We start from the raw sequence: 16726 nt of genomic DNA, 5'->3' as shown, positions 1-16726 counted from the left end.
AAAACTGTAGCTACCATTTAGACATTTTTTTTTTTTGCACAAGGTTTATGCTCAATTCAAAGAGGTTGTACTTGCTAACCACCACCTCAAAGACGCTGTGAAGCAAAGATGCAAATATTCAGCCTGGACTGGAACCTTCTCAGCCCAGCACTGCTGCTAATGAGCTTTATCCCTTGATTGCTCTGAATCTTTTTCTTCACAGAAGAAAGGTGACTACCTTACCAAGAGGTTGTGAGGATCAGATGATCCACATGTGAGAAATGAGTAAAGCAATTTAAGGTATGTTGCCCACAGAAGATGTTTACAATTACTGCCACAGATTTCATGGGCCATAAAATTACCACCATTCATTAAGATTTATGTCCTAGGCACTCTGCTAAAAGTTACTCATGAACCAGTTCACATAACTTGCATAACCCCTTGAGGTATCATTATTTTCATTTTACAGATGAAACTGACATTCAGAGACAGCAGCTTACTTGCCAAGGTCACAGAGTGAAACTATACAAAGACAAATACCATACGATTATCACTTATATGTGGAATCTAAAATATGACAAAAATGAACTTATCTACGAAGCAGAAACAGACTCAGAGACACAGAGAACAGACTTTGGAGACTTGTGGTTGCCAAGGCGGGTGGGGTGGGGTGGGGGAGGGTTGGATTGGGAGTTTGGGATTAGCAGATGCAAACTATTATATATAGAATGGAAAAATAACCAGGTCCTATTGTATGGCACAGGGAACTATATTCAATATTCTGTAATAAACCATAATAGAAAAAAGTCTATACAATCTCATGTCTGTGTGACTCCAAAGTCTATGCTCTTATTTATGCTTCCTCAATCACACTACAGTTTTATGTGAAATGATGAGTTCTCAGTTACCACAGCTTTTGCATAGACAGCAAAGCTCTTAGGGCTTTGAGATGGGTGAACTGTGCTTCCATTGTGATGTTTTGGAACAAAGCTTGGAAATGAGCAGACCCAGTGCCCACAATGCAGGCATTTCAGCGTTAGAATCAAGGTCAGAGGTGTGCCTGTGGTTAGAGACCAGATCTTGGGCTCCACTAGCATAAGGAGTCTTTTTCATTCCTCCTCCCCTAAGTTTCGGTATACCAGCAAATGAAGGTGACATTACTGAAGGCTTCATGATTTCAAGGGAAATGTTGTAGGATGAGGGGGGACATCGAAATGAACAAGAAACATCACTACAGTGGCCAGATAAGGATGTCCTAAAATGACACAGGAATTGAGGAAGTGCTCATGGGTTTTCTTTTTCACTCTTCTTAAGTGGGAATGAGCATTGACCCAGCTTGTGGTTAAGAGAAATAAAAACTTAAAGAAAAGCAGGCAACAAGTTCTGTGAAAATCGGGTCTTTGGCAGCAAAGAACCATACTGTTTCTCTGTTACTTCAGGGTTCTGCCCCTTTGAAAGCACCACAGTCCAAGGGTTGTGGTAAGGACAGTAAGAGCTACCATTTGTTGAGCACTGACTTTGTGCTCAACATTTGTTGAGCAAGACATTGCATTTCATCCTAACAACTCAATGAGGTAGATGGTATTAGTGTCATGCCCATTTTACAGATGAGGAAACTGAGACTTGAGGAGCATAGGTAGTTGACTCAAACAAGGTTACATGGTAGGAAGTAGCCAAATTGGGATTCAGAAGCTGGGGTAGCTAATTCCAGAGTCGGTGCTCCTAATGCTTCTTGCAAAAACTGGACTCACTAGAAAAGACCCTGATGCTGGGAAAGACTGAGGGCAAGAGGAAACGGGGATGACAGAGGATGAGATGGTTGGATGGCATCACTGACTCAAAGGACATGAGTTTGAGCAAACTCCAGGAAACAGTGAAGTACAGGGAAGCCTGGTGTGCTACAGTTCATGGGGTCACAGAGTCAGACACGCCTTAGTGACTGAACAACAATGAACAACACCACCTCTATCATAATGAATGAACAGGTTATTAGATATTTTGAGAAGTGTAAAATACCATATAAATACAAGGGGTGGGTCTCTTTACTTAGCACTCCTCACTGTATTGAAGTGAATTCAGGTAGGTGCATTTTTCCCCTCCTAAATTTCAGTCAGTACTGTCAGTTTTATAATTTGCTTTCAGTTAAGTCTCAGCACATTGGCAGAATAGATCAAATATATATTTGCCAGGAAATTTCCCTAAAGCTGTCTCCTGGAGGAGGTGGTGGCTAAATCTTAATTAAGTACAAGATTTCCATTAAGGTCTAAAGGCTCACTTTTCTTCCTCTGCCTTATGCCCAGTGATAAAGTGCTTTGTTACACAATTTTCTATAAAGATGAACCATCTTCCCTGTGCTTAAGAAAGATATCTATGAGGCAGTCTGCTTTGGGAAGTGGCTTCCCTAATCCTGACTGCTGTTTCCAACCACTTATGGGCCTTCAAGGCCTTTGGATGTTGAAAAACCACTGGATGACATGATAAAAATTCCTCTAACCCCAAACTTCAAGACTGCTGCCCTGGACTACAGTTTCAAGTTGGTGACTTCATCTTTCTCATTCAAAGGAAATTACATCAAAGGCAGAGTCTGGGGCTTTCACCCTTTGCATTTCCCCCACTATGTAAGGTCCACAGAGGACTCTCAGTCTGAGCTGGTAATGCCATTGGAATTCTGGGGTGGAGGGACAGAGGCACTGGATCTGTCCTGACAATATGCTGCTGCCCACCCATCCCTTTTAGTTTCTTAGCTGAGTTTCACAAGCAGCTGCTCTGAGTCTGGCATTATGCCAGGCGTTGAGAATCCAAAATAGGTAAAGTGATGTGGTCTCTACTATTGAAGACGTTCTCAATCTAATGATGGGTGTTCATGGCAGGGTTGGGGGGAGCTGTTATTCCAGAGTACAGGCTCTTCCCTATGGTGTGCCAGAAAATACATCACATGGTAGCACAGTCGTATTTTGCACTATTTTTCCTCCAGGGAGACTCCAGCAGGGGCAGCCACAGACTAGGGAGACTCCTACAGGGTGCTGGTGTGGACTAGGGTGGCTCACAGCTCTGGCACCAGGCTCCTGATCTACTGGTTCACTCCTGGGTTTTTTTCTCACCCTCTGCAAGGAAATCTACAGTCTGTCTGGAGTGCAAGGAAGTTTCTTCAGCTTGTCTTTACCCCCGCCTACTGAGAAATTTCCTCTGTTGACTTGACTTTTAACAGCTGTTGAAATTCCAGTGGAGTCTATATATGCACATGCACACTCACAATAGAAATGCATTTTATTATCCAGCTAGCTCATTAACCTTCTCTTTCTCCTCCTTGAATACCATGATTCAGAGTAAACAGGGGAAAAGCAGACCTGGCTGGATGAGAGGTACCTGCTTGGAAGCATGACTGCCCTTTCCACGTGTCTAATCAGCAGGCAATTCCACATCATAAACATAAAAGCAGACACCTGCATTTGCATAGGAAACCACTAACAGTGCTTAAAGAAATGCACGCCTCACCTTCATCTCCCCTTGGGAGGGAAATGAAGTGGCAAGTTAAGCCATAAACTTGGAAAAGACAAACAAACCATCTAAATTCTAACCTCTCTGGAAAGGACTGGCTAAGGTTCTGCCCATTAGAGATGATTTCTGCAAAAGGAATCTATGGCAAAAGGATGTAAAACTTGATCTAGGATTTGAGTTGCTTCTTTTTAATCCTAGACATAAATCTCCTTACTTTCTGCTAGAAAGATCCAGTCCCATTGGCACCTGCCTAAGAGCAACTCTCTTCCTTTTAGCTGAGGCTGAGAAGAGAACAATGGCAAATGGGGGGGGGGGTGACAGTTGTGATCATGAACACAACTGAGTGTGCCACAATGTGTATGTATGTGTGCATGTGAAGTAAGAAAGTGTGTCAATGTGGTAAAAATCAGTCTATGTGTATACATAGGGAAAGTTTTACATGGGTGTGTACATTAGAGTGTGGGTCACTATTTAGCACTATTGTGAATCTGTCAAAATGAGTGTTGCCATGTGTAAGTGTGATTACATGCAAATGTGACTGAGTTACAGTGATTGTGTCAGCACTGAGTACATGAGTGGAAGAGAAAGCAATCCAGAGTGTACAAAAACAAGAGTTTAAATAGGTGAGATTGTGTTTATGGTGTGAGCATGTATAAATGTGAACATATGAGCATGTATACACATGTGTGTGTCCTGGTGAGTTATGAGATGTGTAAACGTGTAACTGTAAGGAGGAAAAGTGATGACAGTGCAAATGTGTCACAGTATATGAAATTGAGTGTGTGTATGGACTGCATGAGAAACAGGCAGAGGAATGTCAACCTGTATCCGTACACAAAGTGTGTGTGATTGTGTAGGAATTTGGGAGTTAAGGGTGACTATATCATCTGTGTGGATGTGAGTCTGTAGGTATGACTGGGAGTGTAAGAACGTAAGAAGGAACATCAATGGGTGAGTGTATGAGAACGTGAGCATGGGTGTGTGTCAGTATGGAAAGGTGAATATGACTATGGGGACTTCCCTGGCGGCCCAGTGGTTAGGACTCTATGCTTCCACTGCAGGGGGCACTGGTTTGGTCCCTGCTAGGAGACTTAAGATGTCATGTGGTGGGCCAAAAATTAAAAAAAAACAAAGTTAAAATACAGTGCATCAAATATATTAAATTAAAAATAAAATAAATAAATGTATGTATCAGTGCATGGCAGTAGGAATGTACCAGTACATAGTGTGTCTGGAAATATGACCATGTACGAGGGTGAGGGGTTAAGGGTGATCATTGCTATAAATGTGTCCGGTGTGAACAGTGAGTGTGAGCCAGGGAGGTAAATATGATCACGTCAATGTACAAGAGTGTGTGAGTGTGCATGTTTTGTGTGTGCATGCACATGTGTCTATGTGAACAGTGGAGGGCTCCAAAATAAGATGCTGAGAGACACTTCAGGAAGTGTTTCCCCTGCCCCAAATCACAATATATGTTGAGTTACATGCACGTGCCTTAGCTGCTCTCAACCTCTATCTTCTCATGGGTAAGAGAGATGATAAAAATACCTACCTCGTGCTCGTATCACTTTTATAATCAGAAACAAAAACAGCAACTATCAGAAAAAAAAAAATACCTACCTTGCAGAGTTACTGTAGGATCAAACGGTCTCATGCAAATAAAAACGCCTAGCATAATGCTGGCAACAGTAGGTACTCAATAAATGTAAGTTATTATTGTGGCTGTCATTGAACACCCAGGAGAGACCCAGGGGCTTGCCTCTTGTTTTAGCCAGTTCTAGTTACCTTCTGTTGCTCCAGCTCTATAGAGGATCCCCTGCCAGGGCATCTCTGGAAAGGTGAATGCATCGGTATCGACAAGGCTGTAATTTCACACCTTCAATTTCATGGCCAAAAGTCTGGAGCTTCCCTCTCCATGAGAAGGCATCACAGAAACACCTGCCACTGAGTTGCAGTTCTCCTTTGTCCTGGAGGCCCAGGACAGGCTCAGTGTGAAAGAGAACTGCACTGCATATTCCTTGTTTCTTATTTGAGTTTGTTTTTCCCATGGGGTATTTTTTTTCTCTTTTGCTTGTCTGGTTTTGCCTTGGGCAATATGAGAGACATCTCTGCAACTGACAAAGAGACAGAAGACCAGACAGAGAGAGGGACAGTAAGATACAAACAGACAGCTAGACTGTAGCATATAGCAACAGAAGGCCAGATGGAGGAGACGAAAGAGGAAGAAGCTGTCATGGCCACCTGAGAGGAAAAGACACAGGTAGATGATCAGAGAGGCAAGCCAAGAAATCTGAAAGAAGTGGACAGGAAGAGAGAGAGGCTCAAATGGAAAAGCTGGTAGGGAACTGTCAGACACTTGAGCGAGACTAGGGAACTGTGAAATTTGGTCACTACTCCTGAAGAGCTTCAGTCTAGTTTACCTGCCAAGAGGAATATGCTAGAAACCATGCAAGACTTAGTTAAGGCAGCAGAGCAACAAGGGCTACACTACATGCTATGGACTCAGCGTTGTTGGAGAGTTGGGGAAGGACACACCCCCTGGCTGGGTGGGAAGACAGAGGGAAGGTTCTGGAAAGTTTAAGTTAAGCCTTCCAGACCCCGAAACTGGGATGGCCAGGATAAGGGTACGCTTTGAATAGGAAGGTAACATGAAGGTTATGGGGCGGTAGAAATAACAGGAAAGAATTGGTGAATTTGTCGCACGTGGCCGAAATGCCACTTCACTATCAGGAAAGCAAGAGGAAAGGAAATGACAGCTTGATGGGATGCGTGCCTGTTCTATACTAAAGCTCCTAGATGGCGCTTGACATTTGCAAAGGACTTGACAATGACTGTTAGCTTACTTTTCTACTCCAGGATGTAGGTCAAAGCTGTCATTTTCATATCAGAGATGGGAAACCAAGGGCAGTGGTATAAGTCCCCAGAAAGTAGGGTCTTTGATGGCAGGAGCTCTGGTGGAAAGGTGGCATTTACCTGAATTCGGAGATCCCTAACTTCCTGCCCTGGAATCCATGACTCACCTCACACCACCACTGCTGCAGGACCTCCGATGGGCTCAGGGCTGGGAACAGCAGCTGTCACAGGGTGCAAGGACTCAGCTGCTCTCTCTTGGGGGAAACCTGCCAAGAAAAGCATTGTGGGGGAGTGGGAACCTCTTTCCCCACCTGCTCCTGCTCCATCTCCCCCAAACATCACACACACACACACACACACACACTACAGAAAATCCTTTAAGAAGGCAGAGAGTCAGAGTCAAGAAGTATAAAAAAGCCCCTGTACATCAGAGTCCAGACAGGGCACTGAACTGGGAGTTTCAAGTTGAGAATGGCTATCATTTCACCACTCTGAATCTACTTGCTAGTGAGTGGACCACCCTCAGCAGCTTGCGTAAGTGCTGAGAGCGCTCAGTCAAATATGACAGATGTGAAATATTTGCATATTGACAGGAGATGGTATCATCCAGTGGACAGGAGGAAGCCATGAGATGATGGCAAATGCAGGTTTGGCTCTGGTGATACCTGAGCTGCCTCAAGACCCAGCTGTTCAGCTTATTTCATCCTTAACCTCCAAGTCTCCACCATCATTTCCATTTCCTTCTCAAAAATGTCCCTCACTGAGTTGGTGAGCAGAGCACTTTGAGGTTCCCTAACTTTCTATCATCTCAGAGCTGCTGAGGGCCTCAGCCTCTAATCCTATTTGGAACTTTCCTCTAATCTCTGCCACAGGGATGTCTTCCCTAGTCTTCTCCAGATTTCTTTGGGTGAATACATCCAGAGCTTTTTAGGAGGTCACAATTTATCCTAGCTTCCCCCAAGAAGTTTCCATGCCCAACCACAAAGAAGACAGGGTCCGTTTAACCCCTCCCTTTCCTCACAGTCACTTGAGCCTCTCAAGGAGGAGACTGATATTTCCTTGACAGGACCCCAAGCTCTGCAATCCTTCTCCTTCCTTCCCTGCCCGCCTCTTCTCCACAGTCTTTGTCCTCAAAGAAGAGCAGCACCTATGGGCTAACTTCCAACGGGGTCAGATCCAAGCTAGCACACGCAGAGGGTCCTAATCTGAACACATGGATGGATGGATGGATGGATGGGTATTTTAAAGGTAGAGACAGTAAAATTGAAGCCCCGGGGAGCCAGGAAAACATCCTTCCCAATTCCCCCCTTCTAGAATAAAAAGACCAAGCCATCCCCCAGGAATGCCAGTTGCTGCTGGCAAGCCTCCCAAGCACGTCTGTCCCCTGGGGGCCCTAGCATTCCCTGGGCCCGTCCCACATGCACACTCCAGGCAGTCTTTCCAAATCCAACCCACTGCGCTGCTGAGCCGTATGCTGCCCCTCCCCCCCTGCATGAGACCATCCTACAAGGGCATGGGGTGGGGGCGAAGGAGAGAGGGCTGCCAAAGCTCCTGAGAGGGCTCAAAAAGAAGGGCCGCAGTAAGTCCCCTGCCCATCCCCTAGTGGGGAGGCACACTAGAGGACCTGGAGGAGGGCAGGGGGCAAGTGCACCAGCCAGTACTAACCAAGCAGCTCCAGGTTTGTGTGCCGGATCAAGAGCTTTCCTTAGGCAGACCTCCACTTCCCTTCAGCCGCTTGTTAACTCCAGGGCAGCCTGCTTTGAGCTGACTGCACAGCTGGAGCCAAGGCAGGAGCAACAGCAACAGTAGGACACAGAGCTCCACCTAGTGGTCACACTCCTCCCACCCGTCTGGAGGTTAGTGTTGGAAGTCGGGAGTGGAGGTGTCCTGTGTGTGAGCACAAATGGGGTCAGGTATGTCTGAACTGCATCCAGTACCACTTCATATTTGTGTGCCTCTACCATGTCCTCTGTGTGTGTGTGTGTGTGTAGTTGTGTTTATATCGTATTGCATATGCATATCAGGTCAGTACCGTATTATATATGTGCCCTGGGCCTGTACTGTGTTGCATGTGTATTCCATCTATTCTGTGCTGTGGGGTGCCTGGGTCTAATCTATATTGTGTATCATATGTCTATGCCACATTGTGTGTATCTTCTTGTGTGTTTATACTGCTTGTGTGTGCACCTGTGGCTCAGCCTCCTACTGGAGGCAGAGGTAGAGATCAGTGGAGCCCCCGTGTGCCTACCAACACCCCAGCCTTGCTGCCATCTTCCTGCCACCATCTGTCGGGGGATTAGGGTTGACACCTCTTTGGTGGGGGAGGGAATCTGTGAACAACCACTCTCTCTACTACAGAGCGCCCCCTCCCCATGGTAGGTGCCTGGTCCAGCACTGAAAATATCTGGGAATGTTCCAGAACCTTTTTCAGGCCCAAAGAAGGAAATTGGGCACTGGGGGTGGGATGGCTTCCTCTCTTAACTCCCAACCCCAGATGGGCCTGCAGGAAGCTGCAGCCGCCTAAGTTTTTTCTCTGGGCTGTTGGAAGTATTGGACCCCTTCTCCACAGGGAGTAGTTGCAGAGCAGGTTAAACACTGACACCCCGGGTATAAGGGGAGCTCTGTCAAAGGCATTCCCATTGAGGTCACTAGAGGGCGCAATTGTGCTGATTGTTAAGGGCAATGTCTTAAAAGTATAGAAATTCAAAAAGTCCACCTGGCTCAAAGAGAGAGCAGGATGGAGGAAGACAGAAGGAAAAAGATACAGACCCTAAGCCAGGCCCTTCCTTCACCTTCACCCCAAGAGTCAGAGCGACTATTGGGTATCTGTCTCCACCCCAGGGTATAAGATCTGGGTGAAATTCCCCATAGCGCGTTTTAGGGGCTTGGTTGAAGTGAAAAGTAAAAAGTGTTAGTCGCTCAGTTGTGTCCAGCTCTTTGCAACCCCATAGACTGTAGCCCACCAGGCTCCTCTGTCCATGGAATTCTTCAGGCAAAAATATTGGAGTAAGTAGCCATTTCCTTCTCCAGGGGATCTTACTGACCCAGGATCAGACACGGTCTCCTGCATTGCAGGCATGTTCTTTACCATCTGAGCCATCAGGGTCTTGGTTATAGGGGGAGATTCTACACGTGGGCATCTCCCCCCATCCGACCCCCTTCCCATTCATTTTAAATAAAAGTAAGGCCACACTGCTGAGAGAGATGAAATGTGTGTAGTGGTTGTGGACTTGTTTTGTACTGTCTTCCTCTAAATTAGAGGAATGCCCAAAAGTATGATTTAAAAGGGGTAAATTGAGGGGAAGGGCCTCTCCTTGAGTGAAATTTTTTTCATTACCAAGAACAAATGGACCCACTTCCTAAAATGTTACTACCATCTTAGGAACCACCTAGTTCACCCCGGTCATTTGAAAGACAAGGAAACTTGAGGCCCAGAGAAGGGGAAGAAACTCTCAGACCAGAACACTGACTTTTGGACTCCCATGGTTGGTTCCACTCCAGCTGTTTTTCCCTTTAAAACTTCCTTCTTCGGACTTTCCTGGTGGTCTAGTGGTTATGACTTCACTTTCCAGTGCAGGGGCACAAGTTCAATCCCTGGTCGGGAAATTAAGATCCCCCATGCCACATGCCACGGACAGAAGACAAAACAACTACCACAAAAACCCTTCCTTCTCCAAATCCAGGACCCTCCCCACCTCAGGGCAAAACCCTGGCCTCCATCTCCACTGTGTGGTCTCCAAGATTGTCCTATATCACTTCAGTGATCAGGCACCCAGGCCTTATCTTGGTTTCTATTCCCCACCAGAAACCTGTTTCTCTCTTTCCAGCCTTCGAGCTCTACTTCCTTCATTAAGCTTCCTGCCAGCACAGCCAGCTGTGGCTCTGCCATCTTGCCCTTCCTCACATCCCCCTGGGTGCCGTGCAGATCGCCCCAACCTGCAGATAACTGACCAACTGTGCAAACCAGACACGGATCCATTGCATTGATTAACATTTCCAATTAAACTCCGGGTTAGGCTATATTAGTGACTCCAGTAATCACCGTGGAAAGTGAAAAGTCCCTCAGTCGTGTGTGACTCTGCAATCCCATGGACTATACAGTCCATGGAATTCTCCAGCCCAGAATACAGGGGTGGTTAGCCATTACCTTCTTCAGGGGATCTTCCCAACCCAGGGATCAAACCCAAGTCTCCCGCATTGCAGGCGGATTCTTTACCAGCTGAGCCACAAGGGAAGTCCATGGAGGTAAATGCAAATACCTTCACAAGGAAGCGGGGCATGAGAGGAAGCAACACATTCTGAGAGGAAGTGGAAACAGACTGCTAGACCCGAAGGTTCATCTGGTACCCCTAAAGCAGATTTGAAATATATGCCAGCCTGTCACTTGTTCGGAGGCTCAGGCTTCACACCTGAAATGGAGGACTCGGGTCCCTGGTGCCTGAAGTCTTGCCCTTGCCCGCCCCCTGCTGGAGAAGCCGAGTAGTGCCTAGTGCCGCGCTGGCAGCCGAGTTCCGCGCCCCTCTCCCCTCCAACCCCGGTCCCCGGTCCCCGTAGAGGCAACCGCCTGGCCTCCAGCAGGTGGTGAGGTTGGGGGGAACAACAGGGGAGCTTAAGCTGAACTCTAGATGCCTCAGCAGCTTCACTTACCTTCTAGGGCAGTGGTTTTCGCCATCCCTGGCCTGCACATGGGCCCTTGGGAAGGAGGACTTTCTTTTTGAGCATGGACGGATACATACCCCCATCCCCCAAGCAGGGGCCCCAGGCCCAGCCCTGGCCCACCCCATGTACAATCAGTCAACCTACCGTCTAGGCCAGGTTAGAAGCTCCCTCAGTCCCTTCTGAGGCCCTGGCCCTCCACTCCCTTCTCCTTACCCAGGAGGAAGAGCCAGTTGTAGAGAGTACCCTGCTCATCATCAAACTTCTTCCCTCGACCGACCAAAGCTACCGGCTCCTGAAGGCAGCTTACCTGAGTAGGAATGCTACTGATTCCCCAGCTATGCAGAAATTGTCCCCCTAAGTCTGGGCTAAGCCACAGGTGCCTCAGCAGCAAAATTTCCTCTAGTTCACCAAGGAAATCAGGGCCTTTGGGCTCCTGGGAAAACGCTGCCTTTTTCTTCTTTCTCTCTGTGGTTTTATTCCTACCTACTCCACTGACCTTACCCACCTACTCTATCTGATTTCTAGACCTGATTTGGTTTTTTTTTTTTTTGCCTTGGCTACCCACTTTGACTTCACAGTAGCTCAGCCTCTGACCTTGTAATAACAGTCTCTGATGGGAGTAGCACCTCCCAAGCCCTGCAGTTATTCCTCAATTCCCTCTCTCCTCACATCTGTCTGCTCCCCTCCCCTCAAAGACCTCAGCAAGCTGGCTTGCTCTATACTCCATTTCCGCCTCCAACTCTCAAAATCTGCTACCTGTGGGAATGGTCAGCTAGTCAGCTACTTGGAACGTCCTTAGGATGTTGTGGCCCCATGCCTGTACCCCTATCACAGGCGAACCCCCTTTTTCTGTTAGGTCTCTCCTACAAGGCCCACTTGCCTGCCTGGAGGCTTGGAGGGCCTGCTCCTTGACATCCCAAGGTCCTCCTGCCCTCGAGATCTCGCAGCTGTCAGCTTTTACCCGCGTTGTCCCAGTCTCTGGCTATTTTGCCTCTTTCATGGGGGAGGAGGGTATGATATCTGTATCAAGAAACAGAGGCTGACATGACTCTATACAAACCTGGGCCTGTTAATCGTCTATTACCATATTAAGCCCCTTTGCCCAAAGGTGTCTTGAGAGGCCTCAAGAACCAAATCACAGACCTGCCCAATTATAACTTTGCAGATGGCCCAGTGAAAACCGCACTGACCTTTATACCTCGGTCATCCCAGAACAGGGCCACAGTGTTGTCACCAACAGGAATGGACCTCCTTCTGTTCCAACACCTCAGACAGCCATACAGTTGGCCTGGATTTGAGTCTGCAAAACCATGGGGGGAGCAAGACTAACATGGCTAAAGGCTTCCCTGCTGAAAACCAGTTCTTAAAAATAGCACTGCAGCCGCCCCCTTCATACTTCCCAAAGCCAAGCCACTCACCCTTCTCTCCTTGGCTTCTACAGACCACAGCCCAGAACCCTCAAGTCCAGAGTCTGGCACTAGATTCTGGAAGGTGGGACCAAAAAACAAAACAAAACAAGTGGGGCCTCTGGCTCCCTCCCTTCAGGCACCGCCCTCCCTCAGCTCCCCCACCCCACCCCTCCACCACCACCTGGGGAAGGAGAGCCTGCCAGAACAAGAATCAGAAAGGTCCAAGTTCCCCCCTCCCAAAGTATGGCAGGTATCTTGGCAAAGCCAGTTCGCAAACTGAGGGCAAGGGCCCGGCAAGCTGAGGGGGACTGGGAACGGGGGCAGTGGACCTGGTGACCCTGCTCCCCAGACAAAGACAGAAGCCAACTGAGGGACCCTGGGCTTTCTAGGGACATTATTGCATCATTCTAGTCACCACAGGAGAAGAAAGGAGGTCTGCTCTGATTGTCCTCCTCCACCCCACCAAAAAAGGGGAGGGGGATGAAGAAAAAGAAAGGGGGAGAGGCATCCATTTAAGAAAATCGTCACTTTTTCTCTGTGCTTCTGTCTGGCTGTTCCTCCTCCCCCGGACTTGCCGGGCCGCGGCCACACCCCCTCCCCTTGTGGGGGCGGGGGCGGGGGGGGAGCGCTGCTGCCGCTGCTCCAGTGTCTGGGGAGGGAGGCGGGAAGATGGTATAAGACCTACACCCTGACGTAGCTCTGGGGGCTGATTTTGCCTCAAGCGGCCCAGGCCCCAGCAAGCGAGTCTAGGACTTGACCCAGCGAAGGGGCCCTGGTCATCCGGGAATGGCCCCGACACACCCACTTGTCCGCGATCTCGAGCCGGGATCGTGCACGGTGCGCGCCGGGTGTCAGGGCTCCGGGGGAGGCAACGTAGGGGACTCGAGGCCAGGGCTCCGCGACAGTGGGAGGAGGGTCCGAGCGGGTAGAAAATCGGCCCGGCCGCCTAAAAGCAGAGCCCAGCTGCCACCCCCTTCCCCAGAGCGAGCCGGGTACCATCCATCGTGGGATTTACCTGCCACTGGTCCAGCCACCCCGTCCAGACCTTGCCTCTCCCTCTGAGCGCTGGGGTTGGCTGGCGGGGCTGGGGCGCTGCAGCCCCGCGGCCGCAGCCGCAGCTCGGGCTCGGCCCGCTCCCCACCCCCCTCCCCCGGCTCTCCTCCCGCTCCTGCACACTCGTTCCGGGCAGGGGAAAGCTGGAGCCCCCCGCGCGAGACCCCAGACTGTCCGCTGCCCACAGCTGCCTGTCCGCGGTCGAGCCCTGCTCGGCAACCGCTCCCTCGCCCTGCTCCGCTATGACGTCACCCGGGCTCTGCACCGCGCGGAGGCCAATCAGAGAGGGAGCAGAAAACTAAAATCACCCTGAGTGGGCTACTGGGGACCAATCTTTTGTTTCCAGGCAGGAAGCGCCTGGGAGGGAAAAAAAAAAAATGAAGGGGAGGGAACAGGGAGAGGGAAAGGAAAAGGAGATGGAAACTTCTACACTGTCAGGGTTGTCTAGACAGAGGTGGGGCCGTAGAGAAAGAGGTGCACCTGACGGTGGGAGAGGAGGGGCGTTATTGAGTATAGCTTCTTCAACTGCCCCCCGCAGGAAGACTGGGATTTCAGGTACATTTTCAGGGAGGAAGTCTGTGCAGCTACACAATCACTCTTTACTGGGGGGAAATGCTTTGGATTTGGGACACCACCTGTCAGGTAAGCAGGTCACACTGATGGGAGTCTCCTGAATCCACAGTAACCTGAGAGGCAGATATGGTAGTGGGTGCAAAGAGATGACAATCTAGATAGGAAAAACACCCTTCTACACATGAAACACACATTAAAAAAAATCATTATACAAAAAGAGAACTATTAATCCACTTCAAATATATAGGTGTACATGTGCTGTGCTGTGCTAAGTCGCTTCAGTTGTGTTGCACTCTTTGAGACCCCAAGAACTGGAATCCCGTGTGTGTGTGTGTGTGTGTGTGTGTGTGTGTGTGATTATACTAACAATCGTTAAGATGTGGCTGTCTCTGTCCATCCTTTCACTGAAACACTTCATGGCATTGCTTGTCTTTAAGAAAAAGTTCAAAATTTTACCAATGTCAGAAGCCTTCTAAAATCTAACTTCAAATACCATGTTTTGTTACTCCAAAATCTATCTTCTCTAGATTATGTACATTAGATTATGTCAATTAGAGTAATTTAGCTAGGTTTTGTAAATTAGAGTAAATCCCAGCAATAAGCTAGTAAGCTGTTATCAAAAATGACCAAAAGTGCAAAATAATAAGTACATTCAAATTATAATGATGCAAAATATACCAGCAAAAAACAAAATCAGAGATGAACATAAAATGATTATAGTTGGGTTAAAGAAGTAGAATTATGGGTGATTTTTCCTCTTCACTTTCAAACTTCTTTTTATAAAGATGTGTGTCTTCACATACTTAAATGGTCAAGATGGGTCTGACCCTCCCCAGTGCACTTTTATCCAATTTTCTCAACATTTACGTAACATCCAGCAATTATTTCAGCATGAAGTCAACAAAAGAAGCTTCAAAGTCAAGAATGAACTAATATATCTGCAAGGGTCCTTTTAGGAAGAGTCACACACCAGGCCCCTAGACTCACCAGAGACAACATCTGAGGAACCTGGAGACTGGGATGACTCTTTGGACTAATTCATTTTATTTTATTTTATTGGTGGGTATCAACTTCCTTTTACTTTTAATTGGAGGATAATTGCTTTACAATGTTAGGTTGGTTTCTGCCAAACATCAACATGAATCAGCCATAGGTATACACATGTCCCCCCCCCCTTAAACCTCCCTCCCACCTCCCACCCCATGGACTAATTCCTTTTAAATTGTGATGATACTGGGAATTGAAAAGAGAATAACATTGACCCTTCAAGTCTATGACAGAGCAGGAAAGAAGGAGGCAAAGACTAATTAAACCACATACTCCTCAACTTTAAGGATCACTTTGCATTTTACTTTTTATTTTTCTTAATTAAAAAATATATTTATGCATACATGAGTATTACATGAATTTTGCAGAGCTGGCATTTATATATAGATCTGAGTACAAAGCCCATGCTTTTTCTAATATGATGTGTGGTATTACTGATTTTGTTAAAATATATATTGGCTTCAAAAAAAAATCTGAGTATATCAGCTTGATTTTCTTTAATCGGGCATTTTTAAATAGCTTTTGTTTTCAGCGTGGTTATTGTCTTCTAATGCAAAAACTCCCATTACCCTCCTCCTGAAATCCTTGATTAATAGGTTTAAATCAGGATGGTTCTGCTTCCAATGATCTCACAGATATCTTTTTAATTAACTTTGGGGTTAAAAAAGAGGAGCCCATCACATTGATTTTGGTTTTTACATCATGGTAAAAGTAATCTAAATATCACTGATATAAATGAATGTCATTTACTAAATGCTACATCTCTGATTTGTAAAATGCACTTCTTTGGGTTATTTTAAATAATAAGAACACATTTAAATAATAAAAAGATATAACTGGATTTTCCTGGCTAATGATTTAACTTGGGTCTTCTAGGCTATTGATTTAAACTGTAATTAAAAGGTACTTGATTTCACCCTAATCCTCCCATATTCCTCAGCTATAACTCAGAGCTATTTATGCCATCACCACACATGGTTATTTAAATGTTTCATGCATGTGTTTCTTCTCTCTCTGGTGATGACAGAAACTAGCACAGGGCCAAAATCCTATTAGGTGCTTGACAGATTAAAACATAGTGGTGTCATAGAAAAAGGACTGGACTTAGGAACCAGAATCAACATGAAAGATTTCAGTCTTGTGGTGAAAGGGTGATAACCAATATCATTCTTTTTTTTTTTTTCTGTATCATTCTTGATACCACAAAGCAGTCTTCACTGCTGTTGGGGTTTGTTCTCCAGGAATATAGGATAACTGCATGGAACCTTGCAGGGAAACTGAAATGTCTTAGAAGATTTCATGTGTTCATCAACTGTCACTCCCCCCTGCTCCCTTCCCCCAAGCTCATTGATTTAAGGATACAACAACATTACCATAATAACCTCTTGGCATGTGCATCCTGCCTCCTAGGTTACATACCATTTTCATATCTCCTCATGTGCATCCTTACAACAATGACAACAGTGTACTGTGGCAATTATTATGACGTGCATTTCACAGATGAGTGAATGGTGATCCAAGGGTTGAAAGTAAGATCAGTCTCTCTGTTCAATGCCTCAGAGAGATGGTCCTAGAAACCAGGTTTCCCACTGTCAGTTCTGTTCTTTCTACCACCCTACATGGCAACTTCAATTGTATTTTTCCTTTGGTTCCCA

At 46.8% G+C, this 16726-nt stretch overlaps 1 protein-coding gene across 9 annotated transcripts in view; it reads right to left on the bottom strand.

Moving 5' to 3' along the window:
• The window catches only part of PAK3 (p21 (RAC1) activated kinase 3), a 291829-nt gene that overhangs the window by 116467 nt on the left and 158636 nt on the right, over window positions 1-16726 (bottom strand). Inside the window, exons 1-4 of one of the 9 annotated variants that reach the window (XM_061409481.1) lie at window positions 13414-14013; window positions 12408-12473; window positions 12180-12289; window positions 6498-6596 (exon numbers count right to left, since the gene is read on the bottom strand). The exons of 4 other annotated variants lie outside the window; for them this stretch is intronic. The gene's annotated coding sequence lies outside the window, so the exon portion shown is untranslated. Of the gene's footprint in view, window positions 1-6497; window positions 6597-12179; window positions 12290-12407; window positions 14015-16726 lie in introns of those variants that run through there. 4 more of the 9 variants (XM_061409482.1, XM_061409483.1, XM_061409484.1 and 1 more) reach the window with 4 other exon arrangements.

Source organism: Bos javanicus, chromosome X, assembly GCF_032452875.1.
Source record: "Bos javanicus breed banteng chromosome X, ARS-OSU_banteng_1.0, whole genome shotgun sequence".
In the NCBI taxonomy this organism is placed as follows: Eukaryota; Metazoa; Chordata; class Mammalia; order Artiodactyla; family Bovidae; genus Bos; species Bos javanicus.
The sequence above is the reverse complement of the archived record's forward strand: the minus strand, read 5'-3'. Positions and strand labels throughout refer to the sequence as shown.